Genomic DNA, 15,497 nt, shown 5'->3' with positions numbered 1-15,497 from the left:
CAAGTCCACATTGAGTTCATGCTCCAACACCAAATCAAGGGTCGCTAACTTCTGTATGAGCCAAATCACTCGTACCCCATGATCACGGACCAAAGTCCCTTCACGCATGCGGCACGTCATCAACTCCTTAACAGTAGAGAACCTTTCAGCCCTCGACTGAGCCCCAAAAAGTTCCTTGAGTTGCGTGTGAATGTCAGCAGCATTCACCGTGTCCTCAAATCGCCTCTGGAGTTCATCAGACATCGAGGCTTGCATATAGCATTTGGTCTTGATGTCATGGTCACACCATGCATCAAGTTTGGCCAATTCCTCCGGACTTATGTCAGCTGGTGCTTCCTTCGGAGGTGCTTTCTCTAACACGTAGAGCATTTTCTCCGAAGTTAAGACAATCTTCAACTTCCGGAACCATTCCGTATAGTTGGCGCCAGTCAGCTTGTTTTGTTCGAGGATCGAGAATAAAGGATTTCGCGAATTCATTGTATGAAATACTGAAAAGGAAAAACAGACATATATCAATGATTGTTTAACAATTTACTAAGACATAAAATAGGCGAATTTAATTTTATGAATCTCACTCCCACTATTTTAACGATTTCACCACCCTCTAGTGAAAACGGGAAACTTTTTCCTTAGTGAGAACATGGAGTCCAATTGACAAACTTATGGTCCCGAATAATATCAGCCAACCATAATTCTCAAAAGGTAGAGCCCAATTGCTTCCAAAGCAACCCCCATGTATTTACCTCATGTCCAATAAGGGCCCAATAATATGACGCCGTTTAAAGTGACATGTCAAGATGACCCATCAATATTAAGTTGTGATGGACGGTCGCCATGTGGATCCCCCAATAATATGAGCCGATCGCATGGGAGTTCCACCCAACTTACAACATTTGTCGATCCAATGTACAGCTTTCCGACGAACGGGCCCCCCCAATAATATGAGCCGGACCGTATCCGCGGGTAGCATCACATACATTGACCGTTGATGGAAGGTAGGAACATTTAAACAATATTTAAATTTCCTTTATTTATCTTGATATAAATTTTAAATCATATTTAAAATGAGGGATTTTATTTATAAAAATATTTGTCTCATCATTTTTAATTTATTGCATGCATTGCCGGATTCACGCAATTTATGTCTAAACATGCATACAATCATAATATCACATATTATATAGGATGATCGATTCCATTTCTAATTGACCCGTGGTTGCCAATCACGGGTCTTAGTCCAATCCTAGGTAATATGCAGTATGCAAATGCAATCCTATTACATATGCTTCCAATTTACATTTCTTCAGTCTTCATTGTCTGCTGGGCCCACCATCTTCAAATCTTGATCTCCCACTAAATCTAATGTATTTACAATTAAATAACAATGACAAGTAGGGGATACATTTTTAGGGGGTGGGAACGGGCTATAAACCAAGCCCACTTTTATTACATATGACATTCATATCGGGCCATAAACCAGGCCCATTAATAAAACCAACAACAATAAAGACAAAATGTAAATTCCTAACATACACCTACAAAATTGGTCATGGCAATCGATCATCCTTATCCAATAACATTTAATTCAAAATTAATTTATTGGATAACATGCTGTGGCAATTCAAATTTAAACAAGATAAAATCATATTTTATATATAAAATCACATTTCACATATAAAATCATATTTTATCTCCATATCAAATAAAATCATATTTTATCTATAAAATCCAATTTTACAAATAAAATCATATTTTATCTAATATATCATAAGATCATATCTTATCATCAATTGTACCAAAATAATTGATTTCAAAATTCAATTTACGGATAAAATATTAAAATTTTCCAAAAATTCAAATTTATCCAAAATCAATTTTAAAATTTACGGACTCGAACAATTCGATCCGAAATCTCGTGAACCAATCAAAAACAATTTTTGACCGGACCAAAAATAAAATTTTAAATATTAAAATTAATAAAAAATTAAAAATTAATTTTTCCCGCGGGCCACCCGGGACACTCCCGGGTCGGCCCGCACCCGGGGCGCGGGCCGGGGGCAGCCCGGCTGCCCCCTTAGGGCAGCGCCTGGCGCCGCCCCTGGGCGGCGCCGTGCGCTGCCCTGGGCGGCGCCGAGCGCCGCCCTGCGCAGCGCCCAGCGCTGCGCTGGGCAGCGCCGAGCGCCGCCCCTGGGCAGCGCCGAGCGCTGCCCTGCGCAGCGCCCAGCGCTGCGCTGGGCAGCGCACAGCGCTGCCCTGGGCGGCGCCGTGCGCCGCCCTGGGCGGCGACGGTCGCCGCCTTGGGCGGCGCTGTGCGCCCCCTTTGGGCGGCGCCGTGCGCCGCCCGGGGCAGCAACAATTGCTGCCCCACCGGGCAGCGATCCAATCGCTGCCCGGGTTTTGCCCCGAAAAAATTTTTTATTAAAAATATTTATTTTGTTTCATAAACCGAGACTCAAAAATTTTGTACAATTGATTATTCAATCGATTGATCTGAGCAACCTGGCTCTGATACCACTGTTGGAAAACTGGCGAGTTCCCAGACCAATTACGATTGATACCCGGTGCAGCGGAAGTTTAAAAATTTTTCATGGAACGTTTCCATGGTATGGGTATCAACCGTTCATCGATTGAATTACGTGTGTGTAAAATTTAAATAACAATTAGATAAATTTTACCTCAAATCTCGCAACGAGATTAATGGACACCAACAGAACAATTCTGCTCTTGTTGTCTCTCCCTGGAACCGATGAACGCCTTCAATCAGGTCCACGAACAGAGGTTTAATCCCTCTGATAGATTGCACTAGAAAATCTATCAGAAGTTTTCTGCGAAGAGAATACACGAATTTGATTCGTTATTCCTTACTGCGATTCAAAATCACAGACCGGAATTTTCTCGGGCAGAGCAAGGGGGCGGCCGAAATTCTTTGAGAGAGAATAGGGTTTTTCGAATTTTTGCTCTCAAAAATTTATGACCTGTTGTATGTAATTTCTGTACTGAAATAACTTATTTATAATGCAGGCCACTAACACCTTAGGGCCCATTAGTCATAAGCTGGGGCCCGACAAGCAAAGCCCGCTCGTTCAGAAATTAATATAAAATTCATCGTGACTCCGATTGATGAAACGATTTCACCAATGTGCACAGAAACCATTTCTGCACGTTTTAAAGTCAAAATAAATTTTCCTGAATCCGAATTCAGTGGTTTCCAAAAATGTCCATCCCTATGTCATTTTAGGAAATCCTACTCCCTTACTCTTAATTAAGAAGTCCAACTCCTTAGTTCATTAAATTTAACTCTTTAAATTTAACTATCTCAACGGGGATTAAAACTCCATTACACTGTGTGACCCTCAATGGTTCAGGGATACAGCTAGCCGTGGGCTCACAACTCCTTGTGACTCGGAACAACACTTTCCGACTTGCCCAACGAATCATGGTAAAGCGCCTAGCAACATCGCCCCATGATTCCCTAGGTATCACTGATAGTGCCTACAAGAACCAGTAGATTTTGGTTAGCGTACAGTACGGTCCCTTCATCCATATATCCCGATCGAATCAACAACCATTGGTATATCGAGAGTCGCTCAAGATTCGATAACTATGCAATACATCTTGAAGATCAAATTAGTGACATCGCATGTGCTACTAAGAAACCATTTCTTAAATCACATCAAGTACTCTGGCCAGAGATTTGTCACACTAATATCTCCTCAGATCGCATAGGATATCCACACTCGCAAGTATGTGGTGAATCCTTGACAACAATGCATTGACTCCTATATGTGTCGTAACTGTACCCAATCTCGACACCTGATGACCCCCTCAGAGTCGGTAAACGAGTCAAAGCACAGTACTAGCATATAGAGTCTCCATGATGTTTCAAGTCGTAAGGACTAATGGTGTACAACCAAAACCGCGGACTTTATCCACTCGATAAGTGATAACCACTTGGAAAGTCCGGATAGGGTAGTTCGACTATTCATCCTATGAATATCCATTTGCATGCTTCGAACATCTCCATGTTCCCTACCAATGAAACGTGGTACTCCGCATCGCAAATGCTAGTCTCAAACTCGAGCGATCCTTATCCTTATTATCGGACGGCTCAATCGACTAGGAACGGTTTTAGAATATACAGTGACTATAAGATGTATTTCATGATAGACATCTCCATGTTCTACCACATCTTACATACACTATAGTATATTCAAGGTCTTTATCAAAACAACAATAGTATATCACAATATAACAATATGAAGTAATATAAAGTCATTGCCATAAAAGTGTAAATAATATTAAACAAAATATTGTTTATACAAAGAGTCAACAAAGCCCATAGCCACACAGTTGGCTCACTGGGCACCCACTCTTACATTGATTGGGTGATTGGACAAGACTGAGTTCGGAAGCTCCGAACTAGAGATCGGTAGTTCCAAACTACTATCGGTAGATGTGTTGTCTAATCAGAGACATGCATTTGGACGAGGTAGTTCGGAAGCACGATCAGAAGCTCCGAAATGCGTTCGGTAGTTCCAAACTAGAGATTGGATGTTCCGATCGTCATCTATAACTAGAAGGCCGAGGGCTTTATTTCAGTTGCTCATTTCCAACTTTCCTATCTCATTTCTAGATTCTAGGTTCTTTTTGAAGTTTATTCGAGGGTCAGGCAGTGGCAGAGCGCTACCGAGATCGTAGCGGAGTTGTGCCTAAGTTTTGTTGTCATCACCATCAAAGCGCTGACTACGGACGCAGATATATCGCTAGACTATGTTTATCTTTAGTGAGTAGATATTAGTCTAGTTAAGGATTTTAGTAGACTTTTAGTGATATAGTGATTACCTGTTTATAGGCTTGGACTAGAGAGTCTTATCAATAGATTTCTATTATGAGGTACAGACATACTTTCCGAGATATCCCGGTTTAGCATGCATGTTCTATGATTGCATGTTTTATAAGACATTATTTTATGTGCATTGATTATGTCACGTATATTATCCTGCATGCATTACCACGTCAAAACTTTACCATTGTTATTACCAGTAAATGAGCTGCTCAACCCCATTATATTTTGTGGATGGATACCATAGTTTTGTATCCGGAATTTTCCTGGGTTTTATGGTAGGGGAGTACCTTTTGATGCGACGGCCCATTGTGTTACACAAAATGGCGCCTTTGACTGAGCAGTGTTCTATCGATGATAGATTCTGATACCTTCACTCGTATTTAGAATTCATAGCATGTTTATACTCATACTTTCATTCTGGGCGTTATTTGCTCACGTCCTTGGTTTTGTTCTAGACACCCCATTCCACATGACAAGACTTAGGTTGGACGGACTGGGTGGTAGTGGTCAGCAGGGTGGATTGTACTATACTAGGTTTCTATTTGAGAGATTAGTGTTATCTTCGATTGGGTTGTATCACATTGAAGTATTTTTTTTAGGACCGATTGTATTCTACGGTGGTTTTTAGTTGTATTATTTAATGTTTTCGCTGGATTATCTGATTATTTCATTTAATTTATTTTGCATGCTTTGAGCTTTGATTAATTAGTGATTCCGGGACGGGTCACTACATTTATGGTATCAGAGTATGCATTGAGATTTGGGATCTAAATAAACAGTCTTGAGGTTTAATTCTGTCATTTGTACCAAATGGCTGGACGAGGAAAGATGTGAGCCATGGGGGTGTCAGTGGTCGTTGTGGTGACGACAAGGAGAGAGAGCAGCCTCGGCGACACCATCGCTATAGGGATGACATACACCGTTTTGACTTGCGCAGGTTTTTGCAGATGGATCCTAAGCCATTACAGGGAGGTGAGACTCCAAAAGTCGGAGAGAACTTGTTAGAGAGGATGGAGAACTGCTTTGAGATTTACCATTGTACTTATGAGCAGAAAATGCAGGACATTAACCTTCTTCTAAAAGGGAGTGCCTGCAAGTGGTGGATGTCTAATTCTGTACCTTTTGTATTCGAGCGAGGCACAACCACTTGGGATTTATTCCATACAACATTCAAGGAAATTTACTTTTCTCCAATGATCCGATAGTCAAAGGTGAACGAGCTAATGAACTTGAAGCAGGACAGCATGTCTATTGAAGAGTACCAGCATAAGTTTTTTGAGTTGTTTCCATATTGACCATATGTTGCCACTAGCTCGGGGTCCAAGTATGATCTTTTCTTGCAGGGCCTTAATCCGAAGATTCATGATCGGGTAGCTATCAATGATGATCCGATGTCGTATGAATTGCTGGTGAACCGTTGTCGCCAGGCAGAGAACAACATAAAACGAAACAGAAACTTCTCTTCTTTTTGACCAGGTAATTCTTTGGGGCCTAGGGCCCAGTATTCCAAGAAACATGGTGTATCTTCTTCTTGAGGATCAGGTTCAGGATCTGGATCTAGTAGAGGTGTGTTCCACTTTGGGAAGAAGAAGGGACCATGTGAGAAGTATGGGGGACATCAACCTACAGACCATTGTCATGTAGCAAGTGGTGCTTTTTTCAGTTGTGGCCAGATGAGTCACATAAAGAGGGATTGTCCGCAGATGGTTGGAGGATCACCTTTTGGTTCGTGTTCTCAAGCATCAATTCCAAAGTGGCCAACAGGACAGTCGGTTGGGAGTACCATCAAGAGGCCACACATTCTATGCGAAGTCTTTGCGCTGAGCCAATATCATGTTCAGAAGAAGAATGAGGAGGTCATCGCATGTACATTTATTTTGTGTGGAATTCCCTCTTTTGTCCTCATAGATACTGGTGCATAGCATTCATTAGTATCGGCACATTTTGTTAAGCTTCATAGATTAAGTAAATACCCCTAGACTTGTATTGCCAGTGTCTAATCTGACAGGTCATTCGGCTTTGGCCAAGAGTTTAGTATTAGTTTGTACTTTAGAGTTTTAGGGCTCTGGGTTATTAGTGAATCTTATGATTCTAGCGATGAAGGATTTTGATTGTATTTTGTGTATCGATGTTTTGACCACTTATAGAGATATTGTGGATTGTTATCAAAAGATTATTCAGTGTCGTCCGGTTGAGGGCGGTATTTGGTTTTTCTATGGTGAGGGAGCACACCCCCTTATGACTGTGGCTTCAGCTCTGGGCTTGTCAGGCTTTAGAGGTAGGTGGGGAAGGCTATCTCATCTATGCGATTGATACATCCACGATGAGTAGGACTGTAGAGGAGTTACTAGTAGTTTGTGAGTATCCAGATATTTTTCCAAATGAGATTCCAGGGTTTTCTTTAGTTAGAGAAGTCGAGTTCGGGATTGAACTTATTTTTCGGATGGCACCAATTTCTCGTGTGCCTTATCGTCTAGCTGTAGCAAAGATGGGGGAGTTGCGACAGCGGTTGTAGGAATTGTTGGATAAGGGATATATCAGACCGAGCATTTCACATGGGGGAGCGCCTGTACTTTTGTCAAGAAGAAGGATGCTTTCATGCGTCTCTGTATTGATTACAGATAGTTGAACCAAGCGGCAGTTAAGAACAAGCATCATTTGCCATGGATTGATGGTTTGTTCGACAAACTTCAGGGTACCTCTGTGCATTCCAAGATTGATATGAGTCCAGGATATCATCAGTTGCGTGTTCGAGATGCAGATGTTTCGAAGCACTACAAGAAAAACGAAAAATGACAACGGATAAAATCCGTTGTCGTAAGGGGGGTTAAAACTGTTGTAATTATTGGTGTTGTAAAAATCATGTCCAATGACAACGATTTATATCCGTTGTCTTTAAAGACATACCACAACGGTTTTGCAACAGTTTATATCCATTGTCTTTGGAGGCATACGACAATGGTTCTGCAACAGTTTAAATTCGTTGTCTTTTGAGACTTACAACAACAGTTTTGCAAGAGTTTAAATTTGTTTTCGTTTTTCAAAGACAACAGTTTTATTGGGCAAAGACAACGGTTAAAAACCGTTATATTTTTTAAGATGTAAAACAAAAAAAAAATAATTTAAAACTCAAATTTTTAATATTATAATCACACAAAATTAAAAATTTCGAAAATAAATTCCATCCAAACTCAACAAGCTCTTTGGAGCCTTCAACAATAAATCATAAAATCAATAAGCAAACAGGACCCATCACAAATTTCGGCATAAAAAACACAGAAAACCAAAAACAATGATTACGTCGTGAATGATGTATCAGTTTATATAAATGCATGTATCATTTATCTAGTAAACATTGTTCCAAAAATAACATTGTCAGCTCTTGTTCTTTCAATCTGAAGCAGTTCGTCAAATGACCCTGCATGAATTTACTCCATTAATGAAAGAACAAAAACAAAAAATTATTAATAAACTCAATCCATAACTCGATCCATAAAATCAACATATCTTATAAAAATAATCCCAAAAATGAAAAAAAAATAAAAAATTTAAAATTTTTTTACTTTATGTTGTTAAATACTTGTGATCTCAGCCATCAAACTTAAATACTTGTTTACCTGTTCATCATTCGTAAAAACTCTAATTGTCCACAAAATCTTGCCCAAATTGAATTTTAAAAGTTTGAATGTTTCAAGAGAAGTCGACGCCAAATAACTTCTGCATAACCCCAGTCATCACACAAACAAATCATGATGTCTTCAATCAACAAGAAAAAAAGGAGAGAAAAGGAACATATCAACAAATTACAGGGGCAGTTTAACGATTTAGAATAATGATTCCTTTTACTGTCACTTGTGAGCGCTTTAGGTTCGGTTCCGCATTTTCCACTCCTACATACGTGGAGAACATTGAATGTGTTAGTTATAAGATGCGATTCACGATTCTTAATTCATAGTGGAACTAAGGTTACCCATGATTCCACACAAGTCAAGAATGTAATAATATTAAACAAAGAAAGTGTGAACTGACTTTAGTTTGAAAGAATTCAAAACAGATTTTGGCAAAACACTTGCCCAGCCATTCAAATGTTCAAATTTTTTTGAAAGAAAATTTGAACATTTCAAACATAGAAATTATAAAATATAACAAAATTTAATTTTTCATAGAATTAAGATATAAGTTCTGTACGTAGAAGAAACCAAAATATATATTAATATTATTTAACGATAAAAAATAAATAAAATGGATGATTATGTGTTAGGCGAAAAAGAGAGACGATCTTATCTTTAATTGTTTGACCACTAATTTTCTCTTCAGAACAGATAAATCCACACATTCTGTACAGAGAGTTCCAGCAGCTTCACGAGTGGACATAAATTTGACAAAATAGTCGTTAATAACAAGTCATAACAAAAGTAAATTAGGTTTCAAAAAAAAAAAAAAAAGTAAATTACAGCAGATATCAAAGCTGTTAGCTCAATAAATTAAATGGTTTGCAACGGAGTCAAACAAACACTAACAATGTGCGAAGTCAAGTCTATCTGCACCAAACACAGAATCTCGTCAATTAAATTATGAGAAAAACACAAGCAAAATGTGGGAATGAACATATCAGGTAAAGTAGAGACTAGCAGCCACCTGGATTCAAGAAAAAATGTCTATCTATTACAGAAAAGTTACCGAAGATTGTTTCTGCTTTAATTAATCTAAAGACAGTATGATAAACATGTCTCTTGAATCAATTGGAAATTAATCAAAATCACGGAACATAAATAGCCAGATTACTATTTTAGATTGACTGATTACAGAGTTATGGCCCCCTTTAGATTGAACGATTACAGGATCACCTCCCAACATTTGGATAATTACCAGAGTTGTAATTTCAAACAAGCATTTAGAACTCTAAAGAATGCTTCATAAATTAGTCCTTGGTCATATACTTTAATTTTGGAATAACTCACTTCAATAACTTTAAAAAGACAACTAAAAACTAAAGGAGAAATAAGAATGCAAGATATACTTCAAATGACAACAATAATCCATTTTAATAATGATTATACCAGCAAACTGACAAAAAAAACCAAATAACGCAATGAAGACAAAATATGATCATGTTTCATTTTTGTTCTCACTTCCTTGGTCCAATAATAATTAAATAGTAATTCTCAAGGTTCTAAAAAACGCGAAACGCGATGAAAAACCAAGATCAAGTTTCAAGTTTCACAAGTTTAAACGTGTTTAATACAAGTTTAAACATGAAAAAACGTTTCAAGCTTTTATTAAAATTTTAATTATCTATTACCAATATAAAAGCTAAATAACATACATATATAATAAATTTAATAGTAACACACAATTTCTCAAATTTTTAAAAGCAAAAAAATATCAAAACTATAATTTTTAGCAATATCTATAGTTAGACCGCATCAAAATTTTTAAACATTACCCAGAAAACAAGAATTTTGAAGAAAATGGTTTTCAAAAATATATGACCGGATTTATTTATTTTATTTTTAAGAAAATGGTTTTATTTTGAAAATTTTAAATTGATATAATTTATCTAAAAAATAAAAATATTTTTTTTTACAAAAATCACGTTTAATCTCGATTAAACACGTTTAATCATGTTTAATATGGTTAACTTAGAGTTGACCTTTTTTTCTCGTTTTTACCTAAATCTTAGCGTTTTCATCACATTTCACGTTTAATCCCGTTTAATCCCCGTTTAATCTCGTTTTTTAGAACAATGGTAATTCCCAGTTCTCTTTACATGACAACAATAAATAGTTAGGGAGTGGAGTATGTTTTTAACGCTTCAATGCTCACTTTTATATTCAGCACCCACAAAAGGTTAAATTAAATTATTGCATAACATGAAAGTGAGAGTCTAATAGATGGTTGGAATACTAAATATATATTTTCTTAAGGTTAGGACAAAGGTAGTTGAGCTAACAACACATGCAGCTTTTGACAAACTTTGACTCTGATGAATTCCATGACTCAAATTAAACATATTTATTATCTTTTAAAAATGTATAAATAAATTTAGATCAATTTTAGGTTCGAGAAAATTTTCTGGCTTTTATAATGCATTAGGCCTTAATTATTTCTATCTTGGCTCTTATTCTAGGAATAAATCTCTAATCGTGGAGGCAAGTTTCTTCTCAAAACTGCCTGAAAAAATTTATCAGCAACAAAAATAGCAAATATTATTAACATTAAAAAAGCGCTAAAATATAAAATTGACTGAAAGATATAAAACACTCAATTAATCAAAATCAAGCTACGCAATCAGAACAAAAACTTTTGAAACAAAAATCAGTTCTTATTCTCGCGATGAAGGTGGCTGCTGTTTCGTGCGCAGAAGGAAAGGGCTTGAAAAGAGAGAATAGCTGGCTATATCTATTTAAAGAATTGTCCCTATTCGAAGATTTGCGTACAATTCTGGAGGGCATATGAAAGCCCATAACAAATAAATATGGAACATAGAAGCTTTCACAAACTTGAAGAAAAAACTAAAATATTTGGTTTAAAAGTGAACCAGAGCACAAATAATTCTTAAAACTCGAAGAAAACAACTGGAATATTTTGAATCTAAACGAAAATACCACGAAACTAAAAGCCGATGAAGATGAAGAGATCTGAAGAGGGGGCGACGGGTTGAAGATGAAGAGATCTGAAGTGGGTAGGTGTGTAAACCTAATAGATTACAAAACTAAACCTGATAAATTGTCGCAACCCATTTCTGGTGGTGTAAGGAGGCGGCGGCGGCAACGTAAGGTTGAAGATGAAGAGATCTGAAGAGGGGGGCGACAGGTTAGGGTTGGGGTTCGTTCTCTCCTTTCTTTTTTTTTCGAAGTATGTGTACATGTATGTTTAAAATATATTATTTTTTTAAATAATAATAAAAAAATGCAACCCTTTAAAGAAAACCGTTGTCTTTGATCTAAAAAAACGCAAATAGACAACGGTTGATAAAAACCGTTGTCATAGCAAAAACACCCGCTAATAGACAACAGTACCCATCAAAGACAACGGTTTTTAGAAAAATGTTGTCTTTGATTAAGAAAAAATGCTCAAAGACAATAGTTTTAATTAAAACCGTTGTTAAAGTGAAAAAGAAAACGGTTTTAACATAAAACCGTTGTCTTTAGCGTGTTGTTGATTAACAATTTTCTTGTAGTGAAGACAGCATTTCGTACAAGGTATGTTCACTATGATTCCGAGTTATGCCTTTTGGGTTGATGAACGCACCTACAACATTCATGGATTTGATTAACAGAGTATTCCGCGATTATGTAGACAAGTTTGTCGTGGTCTTCATTGACGACATTTTGTTCTATTCATGTAGTGTTGACGAGCATGCGTAGCACTTGAGTCTTGTACTGCAGATTTTCTGAGAGAAGAAGTTATATGTCATGTTTAGTAAGTGCGAGTTTTGGATTGACCAAGTAGTAATTCTTGGTCATGTCATTTCTCGGGAGGGTGTATCAGTGGACTCGAGAATGACTGAAGCCATATTGAATTGGTCGCGTCCGAGTACAACTTCAGAAATTCGTAGCTTTTTGGGTTTAACAGACTATTATCGGCGATTTATTGAGAATTTCTCATGGATTTCTAGATCATTGGCACAGCTGACAAAGAAATATATTCCTTTTGTTTGGTCAAGAGAGTGTTAGCAGAGCCTTGACGAGTTGAGGTGTCGACTGACTACCGCACCTGTTCTTGCATTACCATGTGGATCCGGAGGCTATGTGGTCTATATCGATGAATCTCTTCAAGGTTTGGGTTGTGTGTTGACGCAGAATGGGCATGTGATTGCCTATGATTCTAGACAGCTGAAGACCCACGAAGAGAAATACCCAGTGCACGATCTAGAGCTTGCAGCGATTGTGTTTGCAATGAAGGTCTGGCGTCATTATCTATATGGCAAGCGGTTCAAGATCTTTTCGGACCACAAGAGTTTGAAGTACTTGTTCACTCAAGCGGAGTTGATACAAGGGACACAACACATCCGATTTCCATTTTCAGACACACGAATTGTTGTGTTTACCTGGTAGAGTGGTGATACCTGATGATTTTCAACTTTGCAAGACGATGTTTTGTCTCAAGCTCATCATAGTAGATTTGCAGTGCACCTAGGCAGTACCAAGATGTACAAGGATCTTCGTACCAGATTCATGTGGAAAGGTATAAGCCTAGCGTTTACCAGTTTGTCTCTCGATTTCTTGTTTGTTAGCAGGTCAAGATAGATCATCGATGACCAGGTGATCTGATGCAGAGCTTGGATATTACGAAACGGAAGTGAGAGAATGTGAAGATGGATTTTGTCACGCACTTACCGGTAACCTTGAGGCAGTGTGATGATATTTGGGTTATTTAGACAGATTGTCCAAGTCTACTCATTTTCTTTCGTATAAGAGCTTTTGATTGCATGGTGAGGTTATACATCCAAGAGATTGTGCGATTGCATGCAGTTCCTTTGAGTATCGTTAGCGATAGAGATTCGACGTTTACCTCACGGTTTTGAGGTATTTTTCAGTGAGCTTTGGGTAATACTTTGAATTTGAGTTTTGCATATCACCCAGAGACGGACGGTCAATCCCAGAGGACTATTCAAACATTGGAACATATGTTGAGGACTTCAGTGATGGATTTTGGTTTATCTTGGCAGGATCATTTGCCGATGATTGAGTTTTCATACAACAACAGTTATCATTGTAGTATTGGAATGACACCATTTGTGGCTCTTGATAAGTGCATTTTATGAACTTAATTTATATATGATTAGACTTGACTTTTGTGATGTATTGAGTGGATATTATGCATATTTGTTGTTGTTTTTGTGAGATGCAAGGATTGGAGTAAAATCACCAAGAAGAAACGAAAGATGAAATACAAAGAAACAACTTCAGAAACTTACTGGAAATATTCTAGACATCCAAATCCGATCTTCACCGTTCAAATTGAAGTTTAGGATGTTTTAAAGCTTCTGCCAAAATTTCAAATCGATTCGATGGCTCAAACTCAAGTTACGAATTTTTCAAGAAGGCTGCGCAGATGGTGAAATGAAAAGCAGCGGGTAGCGCCTAGGCGCTAGAGCTGTGCGAGAGAAAAATAAAAAAACAGAATGACACGCGTGCCCGCGCCTATTTTTGGGCGCGCCCGCTCTGCTTTGTGCGTGAATTTTGCAGATTTTTGAGTTTTTAAAATACATGATTTTTCGGGCTTCGAGGACATATAAAAAGGACTTCAAGAACACAATAGAGAGGGGGAGACGCCGCACAAGAAGCCACACAAATTTGAGAGAATCTAGAGGAGAAGAAGCGGCACCCGAACAACAAAACCACACACAACTACACATTCAAGTAGGCTTGGGACACAGATTTGAGACGTGTGAGTGAACGACAAGGGATAATCAAATCACAATACAGATAAAATTCATCTAGGGATGAAAAATCATCTCTAATTTGTGATTTTATTATATGCCTTGATTTATTATGAGATTTTTGAATATGTTTATGTGTTTAATTATTTCTATAAGACTCGAAAATATTAGATAATTAATTATGGAATTAGAGATTTAAATTTCGAATATGAAAAAATATTAATTTGAGAATTTACAAAAGTAGATATTTAAATTGCTGGTCAAAAATGTTTAATTTGGGGATTTTCGGATATTAAGATTTAAATTTCGGAATTTTTAAATTAAAATATAGAAATATTTGAATTGAATATTTATGAAATTTAAGATTTAAATTCCAAGATTAGAAATAAAAAGGACTCAATTAGAAGCAAAAGATTGAAGAAGGACCAAATTGCAATTATTGAGAAGTTGGGGGACCAAAGTGAAATTTGTGTGTGCAAGTGGGAATCACACGTGTATATGCATATTATGATGCATGTGTTTTCCTTCATTTCTTCAGATTTGGGCAGAGGACTCGAGAGAAGGGGAGAATAAGGTTCCAAGTTCATTTTCAACCTTTCCAACTTTGATAAAAGTTGATCCGCCCAATAGAATTTTAAATCGATTGTATATTTACGATCACGGCTTCGAGTGCTATGTTTTGACGTAAGTTTTATGAAGTGCTACCATATTTGAATTTTAAGATGTTATTAGAATTAAGATTTGATTTTATAAATGTGTTCTAGTATATACGAAAATAGCATATATAAGACATATCGAGAAAAGATCGTCGTTTGAACATGCTTTCGATTTTTGAAAGGATTTTTGAAATTTTGATTTTTGGGGGCTTTATATTTAGAAATTTAGCTGCTTAATTGGTGATGATAATGAGTTTAGATAATTAACAAGATAATGTTTATGTTTTTGGAATTTTTGGTTTCGATCCGTTACGCCGCTGGTTCGAGATTTTGAATTCAGATAAATTCTAAATGTGTAGAGCTGATCTTCACGTGTATTGATGAGGAATTGAATATGAGATTGAGTTTATAATGTAGAAGTGATGGTGTTCAAATTGTTAGATTTATCGAATTTGAATAGTTACGCCGTCGGTTTGAATTACGATTGTATTATCAAGATTTGAAATGTATAAGAATGAAAGAGACATCGATTCAAATTGGAATGATGTTTAGCTATGCTATAATCTATTTCAGATTGAACTTGAAGATTATCGAAGTCGAATTGACA

Source organism: Henckelia pumila, chromosome 3 (genome assembly GCF_033568475.1).
Source record: "Henckelia pumila isolate YLH828 chromosome 3, ASM3356847v2, whole genome shotgun sequence".
NCBI lineage: Eukaryota > Viridiplantae > Streptophyta > Magnoliopsida > Lamiales > Gesneriaceae > Henckelia > Henckelia pumila.
This window is presented reverse-complemented; position numbering follows the sequence as displayed.